General features: G+C 36.2%; 1 protein-coding gene across 5 annotated transcripts in view; it reads right to left on the reverse strand.

Moving 5' to 3' along the window:
• Positions 1–19,921, reverse strand: part of nol4lb (nucleolar protein 4-like b) — a 136,003-nt gene that overhangs the window by 43,233 nt on the left and 72,849 nt on the right. The window lies entirely within an intron of this gene.

The raw sequence follows: 19,921 nt of genomic DNA on the forward strand, positions 1-19,921 counted from the left end.
TGAAGCTGCACTAAAACTGCAATTTGGACCTTCAACCCATTTATCCCCACTGAAGTGCACTTTGGAAAAAATTCTGGAATGTTTTTCTCAAAAACCTTAATTCTTTTCGACTGAAGAAAGAGAGATAAACATCTTTGATGACATAGGGGTGAGTAAATTATCAGCAAATTTGAATTTTAGAGTGAACTAATCCTTTAAGAGTAAAGAAAAGAAATGTCTGGAGAGAATAACAGGCAGAATGATAAAGAAAGGATACATGTGTATAAAATATTAGTCATTTTTAAACACATTTTAGTTTTTCTTTATTCATCTCCTGTGTCTACTTGACATTTAAAGAGCTTTGATATGCTTTGCACACACTACATTTCATCTATGCTCTAATTCATTGTAAGAGTTATGACAAATTATTTTCTTTTGCAGTCATGTTTAATTAAGTACTTGTCGCTTTATGTGAAACTACAATTTTTTACTTTATTGGCTAATAGAATGTGTATGAATAATAACAATAAAAACACCATATTGATCAACTGTCAGGAGACCCCATCAGTGTCTAATTACGGCCCTGTATATACAGTGTGAATAAACTGAATTAACCTCAAGTTACTGGTATGACAGTATGTCATAGCATAAAGCTGACACAGACGGTAGTTTGTACTAATATTTAAGGAAACATTGGATGCCCATTTTCCACATGTAAAACAAAAACCTTTTATCTTGTGAAAAACAGCTCTGTTAACAAAGACCTGTTTTGGTGCATGTCTCTTTAAATCCCAATGAGCTACTTCTCACACCACCCCTCTCTTTTTTGTGTATTTGGTGAAATATTACCATCAAAAACAAAACTAACTCACTGCATCCTCAGTGGTTCTGATGTTGGGAGAAAATGAAGACTCTTATGTTCACTTTTACATCCAACTATAAAACACCTGCATTGCTTATGACACATTGTTGTCGCTACAGCTGCTCAAGTGTGGAGAAAATGGCGGGCACTGTACAACTGACTGAGGGTGGAAATATGCTAATACAGGAAAGTCTGTCAGTGGTCATGCTGCTCAAAAAAATCAAAACGATGAGTTAATGCATTTTTGTCATTGTAAGGTGGTTGTGTCCAAACACTGCTAAGACACATTTATATGCAAACAGCATGTAAAAGTAAATTCTGCATCCGATGTCCCCTTTAAGAATGATATCGGTGTGTGGTGAGGATTAAACCAAGTCATAACCCTAAAACACACACGCAGACACACTCGTTCCAACCGACCTCGTCTTCAAGGCTGCTTGGGAGATAAACTGGAGGAATCAGGACAGAGGGGAGAAAGGGAGGGGAACAGTGAAGGTGAAAATGACCTTACATTGTCAGGGACAGAAAAGTCTACAGAGCGATAAACAGAGCTGCTATTTACAGAGACCTTGTGTTTTTACTGGACGGCTTTGTGTCTTCACATAATGCTGCAAAGTGCATCTACTGTTAACCCCAAAAACATGACAATTGGATACAGGCTATGCTGAGTTACGTGTTCTTGAAGTTTCTTGAGCAGCAAATCAGCATATTTTAAATTTCTGAAGGAACTGAAGATATTGAAAAACCAGAGTAACCCCGTTTCGTTCAGCCGCGGGTAAATTTAGTAGCAGTTTTATAATTAGTGCTAATATCATTAGGCAATTTAGTTTCTGAGGCTAAGCCCCCACTGTTGGTTTAAGAGGACAATCCCTGTGCGTCTACCGCTAGAGGAGACATCTAAAGACTTGCTATTGTAACTGCCATCATCTTATATCATTAATGACTAGCTTTAATGTAGTTAATTATGCTAGTACAGCAGCTTTAATTCAGGTAAGTACATCTATCTCAACATTAGCTTTGATCATCCAAGATCAGTGGAGACGTTCAAGATAGTCAAGTGTTTTTTTTTTTCTACACTCAGGGCAGGAGACGTCACAAACCGTTACAAATGAAACAATGTGGAAACCCGAATAAACAATGGTTTATCAGGTGCATCTGCTGATGCAGGTCTTCACTGAAAGATGAACTAGGGAGCTGTTAATGTGGAAACATGAACTTATTTAATTAAAGGAACTTTAATTGGTTGCTTATACTGAATATAAATCGCTCATGTCATTGATTGGATGAAATCTACAGGTGCGTTTGAAATCGTTTCAGACTTCATTCATTGTGCACATCTGTGTGCATCGGTTGTGGGTCAGACAAAATTATGGGAAAGCATTATCTGATCTAATTTCCCTTCAGCACAAAACACCGTCCAATCATCTCAGCGGGTAGGGGGCAGAATTACACACAAACCCACTTGCGCTAATGCGCGAGTCTCCCAGTGCTGAGAAAGAGGGTCTAAGATGTCAGTACTTATGCAGCACTTCTTGTGGAAAAAACAGGAAGTTCTCTGGCAAAGAGGAAGGGATCCTGATGACTGCTATTGACTGAAGCGTATCAGCGCACAGCGTATGTGGTGTAAGTTTACCTACAGACTACGGTTTAATCCTGTATGACTAATAGGTTTGCTGTTACAACAGATACATGACGAGGCATTACATCGGATGGTGATCTGAAAAAGAATTTTACCTGGCGTTAGTCATTGTATGTCACTCCTCACGTCGTTCCAAACCTATAAGACCTTTGTTTATCTTCGGAACACAAATGAATTGATTTTTGATGAAATCTGAGAACTTTCTGATCCTGCATAGACAGCAATGCAACTGACATATTCGAGGCCCAGAAAGGTAGTAAGGATATCGTTAAAATAGTCCTTGTGAGCTTAACTTATGAAGCTACGAGAATACTTTTTGTAGTTTTATGCATTCTGTACAATATGAGATCAGTCTTGCTCGTGTAGAAAAAAAAACTCTCGCCCTTGCTAAGCGTCCATGAGATTACTGATTGAACCGGATGAGGGTTAAAAGTGTAAAAGCCTGGGCGCAGGCCTCATTAACATTAATAAGAGGGTTTTCAGCAGCAGTGAAGAAGAGATACAGAGAGGCCTAGTGATAATGTACAGAGCCATACAGCTGATCCTCCGGCCTGGTTGGGATGGGAGAGTTGGTGGGTGTGGTGGGACTTACTTCTAACAACCCTTTCAACATCTGTGCTAAACTCGCATTTGTTTGTGACCAACAGCTGGGTCATGGGGTGATCCCATGTTATCCCGCCTCTCAATCTCACATCTGTGCCTTTCACAACTCTTTCTAATGGATCCCTCTCTAGAGCTAAATCAAACCAATATTAACACAGAAAATGTGCCAAAGGTCAACACTTGGTTCTGCTTTCTAGCTTATTCGCCTCTTAATACGGCCAGCTATTTTTCTAAAAGCCCTTGGTCGCAGACCACACATTAAAGGAAAAGTTCACCCAAAAATGATAATACTGTCTTCCATGGAACACAAAATATAATTTATTAAAGAATTTCAATGGTGCTCTTTTCTATAAAGGTGACCGGGGATGTAGCATTCTCAAAATATGGTGACAAACATGTCCCTTGACCTTTCAGTCATGACAAAGACTTTAGAATGAAACAGTTCTTAAATAATATGAAATTGTTTTACTCTGCATTGTGTAAATATTGTTAGTTGTTTGAATTTGTCAAGTGCTTGATGAAATTATATGGTCAGTATAGTCATTTACAGTATTGAATTTGTTTTCTGACTTTTTTTTTATCTTGGATTATTGTGGCTTTTACATCTAGTCTGTTTTGACTATTATTTTTTGGTCATTTTTGAGCATTTACTTGAATTAACCATTAGCATAAGGTCTAACAAACATGCAAAATAAGCAAAAGAAAATAAGTAATTAATAATATAAACTAAATGAGTAAAGTTTGAGAACAAACTTTGAAGTTGGCTTGAGAAAGCCAAGCCTGAAAGTTTGAAGCAATTGTAAAAGCTTAAAGTTTGAAATTTTAGATAGATACACTACTAGTCAAAAGTTCTTGAACAGTAAGATTTTTAATGTTTTTTAAAGCAGTCTATTCCGCTCACCAAACCTGCATTTATTTGATCCATAGTACAGCAAAAACAGAAACAAACTGTAATATTTTTACTATTTAAAATAACTGTCTTCTATTTGAATATATTTAGAAATGTAATATATTCTTGTGATCAAAGCTAAACTTTCAGCATCATTACTCCAGTCTTCAGTGTCACATGATCCTTCAGAAATCATTCTAATATGCTGATTTGCTGTTCAAGAAACATTTATTATTATTATTATTATTATTCATTTTGATGAATATAAAGATCCAAAGATCAGCATTTATCTGAAATAAAAAGCTTTATAAAATGATTATAGAAATTAATTTATTTTAGCAAGGATGCTTTAAATTAATCAAATGTGATGATAAAGACATTTATGTCACAAAAGATTTGTATTTCAGATAAATGCTGTACTTCTGAACTTCCTATTCATCAAGGAATTCTGAAAAAAATCTACTTAACTGTTTTCAACATAATAATAAGTGTTTTTTTAAGCAGCAAATCAGAATATTAGAATAATTTCTGAAGGATCATGTGACTGGAGTAATGATGCTAGAAATTCAGGTTTGAAATCACAGGAATAAATTACATTTTAAAACATATTCAAATAAATGGCAGTTATTGTAAATAGTAAAAATATTTCAACATTTTACAGTTTTGCTGTACTTTGGATCAAATAAATGCAGGCTTGGTGAGCAGAATAGGCTTCTTTAAAAAAAAACATTAAAAATCTTACTGTTCAAAAATGTTTGACTGGTAGTGTAGATCAGATAGTTAAGATGGTTGTTGATTAGATAGTAGTTGTTAACATGATTTAGCACATAGCTAACATGATTTAACATGTTGCTACCATGTTTTAACATTATTACCATGTTGCTAGCATGTTGTGATAAGCATGTTCTTATCATGTTGCTAGCATGTTTCTAGCATCATTAGTATATTGCTAACATGATAAACGTTTTTAACATTTTTAACATGATTAGCATGCTTTTAGCGTGATTAGCATGTTGTTAACGTTGCTAGCATGTTGCTAGAACAATTTTCTCAAGCCAACTTAATTCTGTAGAATGCTTGACCTTTGATTTATCAATTTAAACAAATATTTGAAAATAAAAAAGGTGAGAGATAGTACCATGCTGGTATTTATCTACTATACAATTATACTATTCTACTGATACTCATAGATGACAGCTTAGAAAATTATTAATTATAGCTCTGTTAAATAATTATAGCTCTGTCAAAATAAAATAAAGAAACGGATTTGGAATAAATTTAGAATATTGTGCATGATCAGTATATTTTTTTCTTTCTTTTTTTTTTAAAATGGTGCTTTTTGTCATTTTTGGACCTCAAAAGTGACACCACCCACGATGAAAAACAGATTCTAGACATTCTGCAATTTTTCTTCTTTTGTGTTCTATGGAGGAAAGAAAGTCAAACATGTCTGGAACTACATGAGGGGGAGTAAATGATGTCAGAATATTAATTTTTGGGTGAAATGTTCCTTTAAGGCAATGGTTACATTACTCATTCTCTTTTGAGGTCACACCCATGTTTGTCACCCATTCTCTGTAGAGTGCCAATCGAACCAAGGTCACTAGGTGCCACGAACACACCTGCTTTAAATTTAGAAGAGCAAACAGGCACGGCAGAGTGCCCCTTTTACAATAGTTTATCTTATCTCCTTCCTCCAATAGGGTGTTTTATTCACCCTCCAGTAAAAGCAGAAGGCGCTGATAGCACCGGGTCCAAATTTCAGGGGCGTTTTGGAGATTTATGGAGCAACCTTTACACGTCTTCTCTGAAATGCACCCTACCCACTCCCCATAAAACAATCAGGGAGAGGTGCACGGCCCCTGCGAGAGAGAATTACACAAACACTCTTTCAAACAGCTCTCACAATAAGGCTTAAAACGCTGTACGTGCTGAAACAGGCGGTGTGCGTTTTGTGCGTGGTAAAGTGCGCCACCTCATCCTCTGTGATTGTATCCAGACAACTCATTAAAAGTAAAGCAACCTTATGATCAGGAGTCTACGATTTAATTGCTCAGAGATAACGAACATGTGCATGTGCTAAAATCACAGCAGGCTGCCATTCCTGCAAACAAAACACATTGTTAGCCATCGGTCATGGGCACAAACCTATAAGTGTAATAATTAATTCAAACCCTTGTTATTTGAGGGTGGCGTTGAGGGGTGGCAGTTAATAATTAAGCAACCTCTGGCCTTGGCTCAGTGGAAAGCGTCCTCTCTCGCAACAAATGAGGCCTTCAGTAGAGCACCCCAACACACACACACACAGGCCAAGACAGAAATACCAGCACACTGTCTACTGCAAACACCTCAGTATAATCTGTAGCCTCCTCATTGTGCAATGTGGAAGTTACCTATTTTCTTCATTAGATTCATTAGCCACTGTAGGTATGTAACTGCCAAGTGCAATAAACAACTATTTACAAACCAGTGTATGTTTATAATTATGATAACAGATGAAAATAATATGAAAACAAATACCAGTTTCCAACAAAAAGCAGCATAACGGTGTGTACAGGTAAAATAAATGCCAAGTTTAGTCATGAAAATCTAGCGCAGGCTGATGATATTCACAGCGTTAAACTACTTGGCACAAACTGATTGGTTCATGTTGCATACGCAGCTTGCTGCTTTACATTTAAATGGCTGGTTTGCATTCACTAGAGCATTTCGCAGCATGCTTTTACGCAGAGCTCCTCCTCCACTTCCCCAGTTCCACCTGTATAGATCTGCTATGAGTTATTATATATGCTATTTGTGCAGCAGCAGCATCATATCTTAAATACTCACAGCACTGTATCGGCATATGTATTGGCAGTAGCAAGTTCCTGTACATATTTTAGTAAAATGTACAATAGTAGGTCAGTTGGTATTTCTACACATACATTTGAGGGCAAAAGTTTACACCCCCCCTTTCAGAATTATTAAAAATGTGAATTATTTTACCAAAATAAGAGGGATTACACAAAATGCATGTTATTGTTTATTTAGTACTGACCTGAATAAGATATTCCAAATGAAAGATCTTTACATATAGTCCAAAAAAGAAAATAATAGTTGAATTTATAAAAATGACCCAGTTCAAAAGTTTACATCCGCTTGATTCTTAATTCTGTGCTCTTACCTGAATGATCCACAGTTGTTGTTTTTTTTTAGTGATAGTTGTTCATGAGTCCCTTGTTTGTCCAGAACAGTTAAAATGCCTGCTGTTCTTCAGAAAAATCCTTCAGGTCCCACATATTCTTTGGTTTTGCAGAATTTTTGTGAATTTGAACCCTTTCCAACAATGACTGTGTGATTTTTAGATCTATCTTTTCACACTGAGGACAACTGAGGGACTCATATGCAACTATTACAGAAGGTTCAAACACTCACTGATCCTTCAGAAGGAAAAACCATGCATTAAGAGCAGGGGGTGAAAACTTTTGGAAATTGAAGTTCAGGGTAAATTTAACTTATTTTGTCTTCTGGAAAACATATAACTATGGCCACTGAAGGGCAGTACTAAATGAAAAAAATGTGATATTTAGGCAAAATAGGAAAAATGTACACATCTCCATTCTGTTCAAAAGTTTTACCCCTTGGTCTTAATGCATGGTTTTTCTTTCTGGAGCATCAGTGAGAATTTGAACCTTCTGTAATAGTTGCATATGAGTCCCTCAGTTGTTTTCAGTGTGAAACGATGGATCGTAAAATCAAACAGTCACTGCTGGAAAGAGTTGAAATACACAAAATACTGAAAAACCAAAGAATTTGTGGGACTTGAAGGATTTTTTTTTGAAGAACAGCGGGCAGTTTAACTGTTAAGGACAAACAAGGGACTCATGAACAACTATTACTAAACAAAAAACAAAAAACACAGCTGTGGATCATTCAGGTAAAAATACAGTATTAAGAATTATGCGTATGCAAACTTTTGAATGTGGTCATTTTTTTATTCAGCTATTTTTTTCTCTTGTGTAAATGTCTTTTATGTGAAATATCTTATTCAAGTTAGTACTAAATAATAACATGCATTTTGTATGATCCCTCTTATTTGGGTAAAATAGTTAACATTTTTAAATTGTAAACTTTTGACCTCAACTGTAGTATAAATCCACATACTCCATATAGTATACATACTACTGGTATGGTAATACGGTCCCGACCCAGGGGGACATTTTTATTCTTAAACGAGTATATATTCATCTTGACAGAGAAAGGAAGGGATCTTCGGGACATTTTTTTAGATTCCCTTCGTCTTTTTATCTTCAAATACATCTTTATCAGCCACTGCCCCCATGTGCAGTCATTATAAGAGAGGGGGATGCCTGATCATGTGCGTAAAAGGGGGGGAGGAGAACACTGGTCCGTTCTTCATGCTCCCTTTCTTTTGTATGAATCATCTGAAGAGGCCTTCAGATTTTATCGGCGGACTCCTTCCCTATTTCTACCCTCTGTGCCTCGCTATCTTGCTCCGGGTCCTCCAGATTAACTCGGCAAACATACTCATAATCAAATAGAACACACACTGGGAAATGTCATATGTTAATGGCCTTGCATTTTTAATAACATTTCCATTAGGTGATCATGTGATTATCGCCCTTGGTCTCTCCCACACAGTCTCTTTATTGCCTTGGAGGCTCATGTTGGGGGGACACAGTCATCTTTTCAATCCTCAGAAGCAGACTAGGGCGACAGTCTGTTTCAAATGACTTCATGTCTGCCTATCTATATACATGGTATGTCGAAAGACTGACAGGCTGGTTTAATGGAAATAGCTGCACTCTTCAGTATGGGTGGGATATCTGTCCATAGCTGCCTGGTCGGACGCTTGAATCAGATAAGAATCGGCGACCTGCTGAAACCAGAGAGAATGACCTGACAGCATTAATGAACCTTCTCCTCTCCTGCCTGTCATTCAAACGGAGCCACATACTGCCGTCAACCTGTCTGACAGACACAACGCTGCTTTATTATAGTTTCAGGAGGTCATGCTATGATTGTGTGAATGTTACCGTGTGATAGCCATGTTGACAGTAAAAGTGAGGGGAACATCTGGTCAAGTTATTTATAAAAAGTAGCAACGGTTCTAGGAAAAAAATAAGTTTTGTTTTTATTGATAACATGTAGGCCTAAACCTTTCTACATACAGTAGACCAGCCATGAGCTCAGAGGTCATTTAGTAATAGTTCTTCATTTTGCTAAGAATTGTTTTAATAGCAGAATCCCTATGAAAGCGTAACCTACAATGTACACAACCACCTGGGAATCGAGGATAATATAATAGAATTAGTCTTCTTCTCAAAATATGTCTGAACATTTGTATATATCCTAAAGGGATAGTTCAACCAAAAATGAAAATTGTCCCATGATTAACCCACTCTCAAGCCATCCTAGGTGTATATGATTTTCTTCTTTCAGACGAATACAGTCGGAGTCATATTAAAAAATGTCCTGCCTCTTCCAAGCTTTATAATGGCAGTAAATGGCTGTTGAGATTTTGAAGTCCAAAAAAAGTTTTAAATATAGATATTTTTCTTTCACAAATGCATCAATTTGCTTCAAAAGGCCTTTATTAACCCCCCGGAGCTGTGTGGAGCACTTTTTATGTTGGATGGATGCACTTTTTTGGGCTTCTAAAATCTCAACAGCCATTCACTGCCATTATAAAGCTTGGAAGAGCCAAGACATTTTTTTTAATATAACTCCAATTGCATTCATCTGAAAGAAAAAACAAACAAACATATACCTAGGATGGTTTGAGGGTGAGTAAATCATGGGGTAATTTTCATTTTTTGGGTGAACTATCCCTTTAATATGTTCAGAACCATTGTTGTTATTTTTATATAAAACTATTAAAAAATACAGAAATGTAAAACAAATTCAGTAAATGAAATAAATATGAAATAAAATATAAATATTAGATAAAAGTTTAGGTTTAAGTACTACAACAAGAAAAAAAGCAATAAAACACTTAGAATAGAATAAAAAAACTAATAAAAAGACAAAATAAAATTACTATAACTAAAGCTGAAAATATAAAATAAATTATCATTCAAAATATTAACACTATAATAGTATATAAATAATACTGTTTAAAACTACAATGACTATCAAGCAACAGTTTCTATTAAAATATTTATATTTATTCTTTTTTTTTCAGATTTGTGTAAAAAAAAAAAAAAATGATGTATACAGAAGTTTGTATAAACATTCAATTAAAACTTAAAAGAAAAAGGTTGTTCATGTCAAATCTGGTTTGTTGAATTCAAGTCTAAAACTCTATTAAAGAACTTTTATTAAGTCACTTTTTGAAACTCCTACTGAGGAAATGAATGGCAAAAATCCTTCCAGAACCAAGGCCACTGAAAAGTGGGCAGTCACTGTTGCACTCTATAGAAAAGAGCTCTTTGGAAATTCAGTCCCACATGCACATAATCACCATCTTCTCTCACAAAGCAACTAGACGACCATAACACTTATTTTTGCGAAGCTTCCACTGTCATGCTTCAGCCTGCTGCTTGTCTGAGTCACACACAGTGCGCTGTAAGGCTGTTTTCACACTCGATTGGACTGCTTGGTCCAAAGCTAAGAGCAATTCCACCCCCTCACCCAGCTAGTCTCTTTTCAGATTGTACTTTTGGGTCTGAACCGCAGAACCGACCGAACACAAAGAACTCTGAGTGAGTGAGTGGCATCTCTCATGGAGGGCTTCAGATTTCCAGGGTTTCCCGCTAGAAAATGCGGATCAACTACTTGCTCTGCTTTTGATGACCGTACCTGCTGCTGCTGATGTTGTTGTTGGGCATCTTTGAACTATCTGTCTGTAAACACTGAGACAGTTCAGAGCAGATCACAGATGTCTGCTGTCTGAAGGACGGGAAGAGAGAAACTGTGAACACAGAGAGCGCTGGTGTGAAAAGAAGAGAGATGAGGAGAGGAGAGGAGGTGACAGGAGCTGTGATGATGAAGGGAGGTTAGTCTAAGAGAGAAGAGGTAAAGAGAGGGGCGATACAGCATTTAACTCTGATAGATCTGCCGATGTGTGTGTATTGTATGTGTGAGAGCGTGTCTGATGTTCTACATCTCCTGTTGACACGCATTCTAGTGCAGCCGTGGGAATTGTCACATGTACACAAACACACACACACATTTACTCAGCTACCAAAATTGGAATTTAAAGGATTAGTTCACTTCTAGAATTAAAATGTCCTGATAATTTACTCACTCACAACCAATCATTTTGCTATGTAAGACCCTTATTCCTCACCTGGGATCGTGATTTCTTTAAAAACCTTAATTTTCACAAACTGCCTTTCAAAACATCTTTCCAACCCCAAGTGTTTGAACAGCAATATATACATTGACAAATTGGTCAAATGATAGAAACAGCTGATAGCATCACTGAGCGCTGGTTAAGTGTCGGCTACAAGTGCAATATTGTAATATCCATGTCTAAAAGCCCCCAGGATAATCACACCTTTTGCTGAGCATTAAATAAAAGTAGGAGCTTCACATGCTTATCTAATTATTTATTTTTACACTTGACCTCTATCACTAGCCTCCAGAGGGAAAGCCGTCAAAGTCACACTGTCATTTTCACATGGCCTACTTTCCGCGCCTCAGACACTCGGCACAGGCTCTGGGCTGCAACTGCGTTTGTCCTTTGGGTTACTTTGCCACCAGGGCTGAAACAAATCCACCCATGTAATGACAAAGGTCATTTAAATCCATCGGAGCTCTAATAGCAGGTCTGAATCACTCAAGCTTTAGCTCTCCTGAGCTTCAGCTTATGACCAGATCCTCTGATGACATCCAAGAAACCTGTCACTACAGGGCAAAGATGCTCTATGACCTGATTATGCATTAAAATGCACAAAAAAGCATTTGTGTAGAAATTAAGAAGGTGTATTTTTCATTTTTGACAGTTTTTAGTAAATAAGTGTATGCATGAATTAAAAACAAAGCTTATTAAAGGAATATTTATTTGACATCCTGCCTTTAAATAGTATATAAATATATTGCACTATGTAATTTTACTGTTAAAAAAAAAAAAAGTATTACAATAAAAGACAATACTATTTGCAATAATGACAATTTTAAGGGGGGATATACATACATTTATTTATTTTAGATACCTTTATTTAAATTAATACCTTCTTTAAAGTAATTTTTAAACTAAAATAAATCATTAAAATTTATATAAACAAAAAAAAGATTGAAAGAAATCAAATTTGAGGTGAAAAATTACCCGAACATTTTTTTGGTTTTGTTTTGAAATCAAAATCCAGGCTAAAGTGAACTTACATTTCCCACAGTACCACGTCTGGTGCATTTGCACTAACCAAGAGGCAAGGATCAGACTAATAATGCCTTTTTAATGCACACTAGCTAGGTAAGGATATGAATCACTTTCGTTCACATTTATTAAATACTAGTAAAGGCATATAATTCTCTGCTGCAGGGCTCTAACACAGTAGTAAAGTGCAGGTATAATGCAGTGGCTCGGCTTTATTATGCACCACAGCGGGGATCTGATGAACCTTTCCAGGCCAATCACAGGGTGCAGTGATGTACAGGGGTAGTGTGTTGCTTTGGGGCAGACCGTGACCTTGACAGCATCTGTTCGGAAAACATGGCTCCACTGCTCTGAGCTCCATTATCTCGAGTAGCATATTTAGCGCTACATGTGTGTTTGTCCCTCATACTGAGGTGTTAAATAAATTCTCTCTATCCTGCAGTTCCTAATGTACACCCCCTTCTCAACTGTCTTCTCTTCCTCTATTTTTCCTGTGTGGCCTCGGGCTGTTGCACCGGGAGGTCACGGTGCCAAGGCCACGGTCACAGTGTCAAGACTAACACTTCATATCACACACTACCCAGACGTGAAACACCTATACACACTCACACAAGTCGGGAAGCAGTTACACCTGCAGATTATGGCATTTTCTGTATGAACATACTGAGTAAAGTCTTCAGTTAGCCACTAGACTAACATCTGAATGTAAAATGCAAAAAATGTCACTTTACCGCCAAGCCAGGTTGAAATTAACAGCAGGAGTAGTTGTGCATTTAGACACTGATTAACTTTTACGAGAGGTTACACGGGTACAAGGAAAAAATAGAGATGACTACACCTAGAAGAAACTTTCTGCAAATACATAAGATCACATTTGACCGTGTCTCCTCATGTTCAGGCAATCTGAAATCACTTTGAGGTGACGAAGGTTGTTCTTTGTGGCCGAACATTTCACTTTCAAGAGCAACTCTAATCAGTCAAGAGAGAGCAGTCTTGATTACCTGACCTCCCTCTTTTTTCCTTTTATCTCTTTTTCCATCTCCCTTCCTCCATCATCATCATCATCTCTATACATTCTTGTCAGATTCCTGCTGATAGAGGGGTTCAGGGGGTCTTTCTCATCTGATGGCCCTTAGAGAGTGCTGTGCCCACGCCTGGCCTAAAGTTTTACATTTATGCAGTTCGCAAACTCATTTATCTAAAGCAGCTTACATCGCATTCAACTTATACATTTTAAAACTAAAATCATTGAAATCCTTAGAGTTTAAAATAAGGCTGTTGCAAGAAGCTATACAGTGTTGTACGCTCTCATAAAATTGACTTGCATTGCTAGTCAAGGTTTTTGCTTCAAAACGCTGCTCGTGCTAAATTGTTGTTTTTGTAGATTATTGCTGCTGCAAAGCAAGTACAGGAACTTGCTACTGCCACTACATATGCCAATAAGCTGCTGTGAGTATTTAGGAAATACTGCTGCCGCACAAGTAGCATATCTAATTAAAGCTGAAAGCAGTGTTGAAAGGGCCCTCACCGGGTGGCTCACTGGGTGGCATTGACTTTGGGAAAACAGCAAATGCTGAGCAATATGCATTTAAAGGGGTAAATAGATGAGGAATATGTCAAAGTCATTTATATGTGCCAAACTTCATGCTGCCAGCTGGCGGCGCTATGCTGGCATGTAGATGTCTTCAATCCAGGACTTTAAACAAACATATGAAATTTGGGGCAGATTGAACATATTATGTTTGAGTTAGTGTAAACATGACGTATCAGGCCAGGACTCGTACCAAACATGTGAAGTCTAGTGCAGATTGGACATTGTATGGCTGAGTTTTAACAACTTCCTTTTACATGGTGAAACATCGAAATTTGTCAGGCCTCCACAGAAAAGCTCTTTAATGAAAACTCAAGATCTTCGCAATTTAACATGGCAAAGGCCTTTAGATTAGACTGACCAAATATAACAAAGATGTCATTAAATCTCTATAAGGAGTTTGTTACAGCGTAAAAAAATGCCACTTCCTGTTGCCAGAAGGTGGTGCTATGACTATAACTGAATAAGGGTATGGGCATGTGTTGAGGACAGGACTCTTATCAAACATGTGAAATCTGGTGCAGATTGGACAATGCATCCCTGAATTATAACAACTTCAAGTTTATCAGGCCGTCACGGATATGCCCTTCAACGAAAACTCAAGATCTTCGCAATTTAATGTCAAAGGGCTTTAGATTAATCTGACCAAAATTAGTGTTGATGCGACTAAATCTCTAGGAGAATTTAGCTTAAATACACCTGGAAATGGCAAAAACGGCATAAAACTTGCATAGAAAATTCTAAATAACAGACTTTCTGTTGGGTTTTGGACTTCGTACCGGAGGACTTTTTTGGAGGTACTGGTGTACCGAATTTTGTACATGCATATGAAACAAAGCTTGAGAGGCATTTCGTTGAATTTTTATAGGTGGCGCTACCGAGTCATTTGGCCACATCCATTTCTGAAAGCCATATCAGCCCTCAAAAATGTGATCAATTTTGGAGAAGAAGAAACTGAGCAATTATAATAGGGTCTTCGCACCATCGGTGCTCTGGCCCTATTAACCCATAGCAGATCTATACAGGTGGAGGGTTTCAGAGAAACTATCCAGCCACTTAAATGTAAAGCAGCCAGCTCATTGGCTGCATATGCAACATAAACCAATCAGCTAGGTAGTTTAACACTGTGAATATCATTAGTTTGCATTAACGACCCATCAGCCTGCAGCATCTAGAGTTCATGACAGAACATGGCATTTAATTTATTTATTTTAAAACATAAAATCTATCATCACGTATTTTAGTTATCCTCACTCCACAACAATTCCTTTAATTTTATGGTATTCAGAACAGAACAGGAATTAAAAAAACAATTATAGTGGCATTCATTATAAACACATTTATTATAAACAACAAGCCTAAACTAATTTATTTAAAATGAAACTGAACATACCAATCTGTCGGAACACTGCTATACAAATAAACCTTGGCTATTGTAAAACAACGTAAAGGAAAAAAATAACAAAAACTGTATAGAAAAACAAATATTTCGAATTATTGCATACTTTATCTATTATAGTTCACCTAAAAATTAAAATTCTATCATGTTGTTCCAAACCTGCATGACCTTTTTCTTCTGCAGAACACAAAAGAAGATATTTTGAAAAATGTTCCTACAATGAAAGTCAACTGGACCAAAACATTCTTTAAAAATATTTTCCTTTTGTGTTCCACAGATAAAAATTAAGTCATGCAGGTTTGGAACGGCACAAATGTAAATAATGAGTAATGGTGATGTTCATTTTTGGGTGAACTACAGCATTATTCTACAACAAAAACAGGGTATGTCAAATCCTATTTCAAACCTATGTATTTCTGATAAGTAGTGTTGTCAAAAGACCCGGTACTTCGGTACCAAGTCGGTACTAAAAAAAATTAAATGTTACGGTACCAGGTTTTCTTAAGTACCGGTGGTACCGAGCGCCCGGTCAACCCGGTTCTTACTGCGCTATGCGGAAAGTACGCACTGCGCAGTTGTTGCGTCTTCTTCATAAAAGCACAGAGACACGGCGACCGGCGGTGCTGCTGATGCGGCTGCTCTGAATCCGCTTGTTGAAAAGAAAGGAGGAAGGAGCCACGTGTGGAAATATTTTGTATTTGCGGCTGATGACAAGGGCAACATCATAGATCATCAGAAACCCATTTGCAAACGGTGCATCGAAGTTCTTTCTCAAAAGGAGGAAATACATCGAACTTAATAAAACACCTCAAAGACCGACACCCAGATTTAATGAAAGAGTTCAAGCAGGTAAGTGTTCATTTAATTTTATATTTAGAGCTTTTGTTATAAAAATTATACCTTAAATAAACATTGCCATTTGCTTAGTTAATCGTTAGCATAAGCGCGGCTAATGCTAACGCGAGTATTAGAATAAACTTCTTTATTACGTGTTTAATGCTCCTATAGCGTTTAAAAAAAAAAAAAAAAACAGGACATGATAGTGTGGTATTTTTACACACCTGAGGCTTTTAAATGACCTGTGTAGCTAAAATATGTGTGTTAGAGAACAAATGTACAAATGTATGGTTAATGTTTATGTCCTTAAAATCGGTCCATCAGAAAAGCAGTTCTAGGCTATGAAATATAGTTTGCGCAGTTTGATTAAATAAAAGTACAGTCAAATACAGTCCTGTATAGTTTGGTAAAAGATACCATTCATTAACATGACTTAATATATTATCTAACATCAAGTTACAGTGAGTGAACATTAATTAATGTGTGTGAATTTTGTTTTATACAAACATTTGATGGTTCATGTTTGTTCATTGTGCGTGAAATAATGTTAACAGATACAACTTTTAATTTAAAATAAATTATTAATACATTTTGAAATTAAGAGAATAATTGCTATGTAACACTTGTTTTTTTAAGTCATGTTAAATGGAGTCTTTTTGTAAAGTGTTTTTAATAAGACAGTTTCCGTCTGTGTAACATTGATATCTTACACTCAATATAAGTAATCTTATCTAACTTTGTTATAAAAAGCTGAGGTTTGTTATTTACTGAAAAGTTATATATAAAGTTCTGTTTAGCTGGTGTCAATCTAATATTGCATTTAGTCAGACTCAGCCAATTGTTTTACTCAAGTATATTATATTTTCCTTTTACAGCTGCAGGCTGAAGAAGACCACGAACCAAACTCCTAAGCAGACAACGGTTCCAGATGCTTTTCAGCAGCAGAAGTATGACAAAAACTCACCTGAGGCAAGAAAACTGAACCGAGCTGTTGCTGAATTCACATGTATGGATCAAGTGCCAGTTTAACCGTGGATTTTCACTGGTATTGGTACCGAATACTGAAATTTTGGTACCGTGACAACACTACTGATAAGCATTCATTGATCCGAATACAGCCTTGACTTGCCATTGTTCAAGAAGCAAGAAAAGGTGGGTGCTGGGATAAAAGTAGTCGCTATGGGACACGTTGAGTTTGTGATTCAGTAGCTGCCTGTGTTTGCATCTGTGGGTGTGTGTCCATGTCTGTATGCAGCCTATATGTTTATTAGAAGCATCTGAAAAGAAACCTGTATGTATATGTTTTTTCAAAAGCAGCTTTCTGTACTGAAGATTTCAGATTGCCTTCAATGCGGAAAGATTATAGCTACACTTCTACCATAGGCAAAGAGAGAGGGAGGAAGGGAAAAACACTCTCCGCTTTCTCATCATTATCTAAATGCAGAGCTCTCTGAGTCGCTAATGTCACCCACAGACAGAGAAGCCGCTGGAGAACGCAGCGAGGAACTATTGACTTTAAACTCCAGGAGAAGCTTCCTCTGACCTCCCAGCAGCTCACCCAAAAATGTAAATTCTTCATTTAATCAGGCTCACTTTCGACTGAAGCTTTCTTGCTTCAAATGAAGCAAAAATTCATCTGACATGACTCTTCTGTAATCATATGATAACACTAGAACTAAAGTCCAGAACTAAAGAACTGGATCAGACTGATTTATAAATAAATCATCTAGAATGGTTTTGCGTTGACAAGATCTGATTTAAAAGAACAAATGTTCATAAATCCAAAAGACATTACCGCTTCTCTCAAGAACGTGCCAAGGACAGTTTTGTCAATAATAAGTGTCCTGTCCCCATTCAGCAAAGACCAGTACAGTCTCCACAATACCTCTTTTGTTTTTCACGGAAGAGAATAAAGGTTTGAAACTACATTAATGAGTATATGATGATAAATAAATGATTTTCAGCTAAATAATGATTTATTTAGAACGAATAATTTCCTCTAACCATCTAAAAACATATCTACAACATTCTGTATCTTTAGAGCTCTCTTTCCATTGCTCTTTTCCTCCTTATCTCATCTTCATCTGTCTATAAATTTTTCTCTTTGTCTAGATCCTTCTCTTTCCTTGAAAGCAGCAGGGAGGAGGCCACTCGATCACAATCGATATCTACATCTCTTCTCGCCTCATTCTAGCCATTCCACCGCTCTCAAACAACGTGTGTGTAACAGAACATGGTTCATCTACTTCCGCACACACACACTTTCAACACCACTGCCATAAACCTATCAGTATTTTTGCTTTATTTTCATCCTTATCTGTATTAAAATACATATTAAAAAATACATATTTTTTATTTAATGTGGGATCCGAATATTTTTATGAAAAAAAAAAACATTTATTCAGAAGGGATGCATTAAATTTGATCAAAAGTGACAGTAAAGACATTTAAATTATTAAAAAAGATTTCCATTTCAGTTATGTTAAACTTTCTATTCATCAAAAGATCATGAAAAAAATATCACAATTTGCACAAAAATATTAAGCAGCGTAACTGTTTTTAACATTGATAATACAATATATTTCTTGAGTTCCAAATTAGCATATTAGAAGGATCATGTGACACTGAAGACTGAAGTAATAAGGCTGAAAAACTAGGTTTGTCATTACAGAAATAAATTACACTAAAATATATTCAAACAGAAAACTGTTGTTTTAAATAGCAATAAGATATCACAGTATTACGGTTTTACGGTGTTTTCTCGGCCACTGAATAAAAAATATAAAAAAGGTTATTGTGACTGTGTATATCACAATTCTGCCTTTTTTTCTTCAAATTTTGAGATATAAACTCGCAATTCTGAATTTTTTTCTCGCAAATGCAATTTTGTATCTCAAAAGTCTAACCTTTTTTTCACAATTTGGACTTTTTTCCCCTCAGAATTGTGAGATATAAACTCACAATTCTAGCTTTTTTTCTCAGAATTACATGATATAAACTTGCAATTATGAGTTATAAAGTCATAATTGCAAGATAAAGACTCACAATTCTGTCTTTTTCTTGCAAATCCGAGTTTATGTCTCGCAATACTGACTTTTTTTTTTTTTTTTTGCACTTTTTTTCTCTGAATTGTGAGATATAAACTTGCAATTTTGACTTTTTTTCTTGCAATTGTGATTTTGTATCTCACAAGCCTGACCTTTTTTCACAATAAGGATTTTTTTTTCCTCAGAATTGTGAGATAAAAATTCACAATTATCTCACAGAATTGTGATATAAAAACTAATTCAAACTTTTTTTATCAGAATTGTGAGACATACTCTCAATTCTGACTCACAACTCACAATTCTGACTTTTTTCTTAGAACTGCATAATAAAAAACACGCATTTGCGAGTTATAAAGTCGGAACTGTGAGATAAAATCTCACTTTTTTAAAGTCTGACTTTTTCTCGCAATTCAGACTTTTTTTCTCAGAATTGCATGATATTAACTCGCAATTACGTTATAAAGTCATAACTGCAAGATAAAAACTCGCAATTCTGTCTTTTTTCTCGCAAACGTGAGTTTATATCTAGCAATCCTGACTTTTTTCTCAGAATTGTGAGATATAAACTAAACCATTGCGAGTTATAAAGTCCAGTTTTGAGGGGGAGAAAAAAATGTATATGTTCTCAGAATTGTGAATTTATATCTCTTAATGACTTAATGACTCACAACTGTGTGTTATAAAGTCAAGTCAGTATTTTAAGTTTATATCTTGCAATTCTGACTTTATTTCTCAAAATTGTGAAAAAATTGAGA

Source organism: Labeo rohita, chromosome 23 (assembly GCF_022985175.1).
Source record: "Labeo rohita strain BAU-BD-2019 chromosome 23, IGBB_LRoh.1.0, whole genome shotgun sequence".
In the NCBI taxonomy this organism is placed as follows: Eukaryota; Metazoa; Chordata; class Actinopteri; order Cypriniformes; family Cyprinidae; genus Labeo; species Labeo rohita.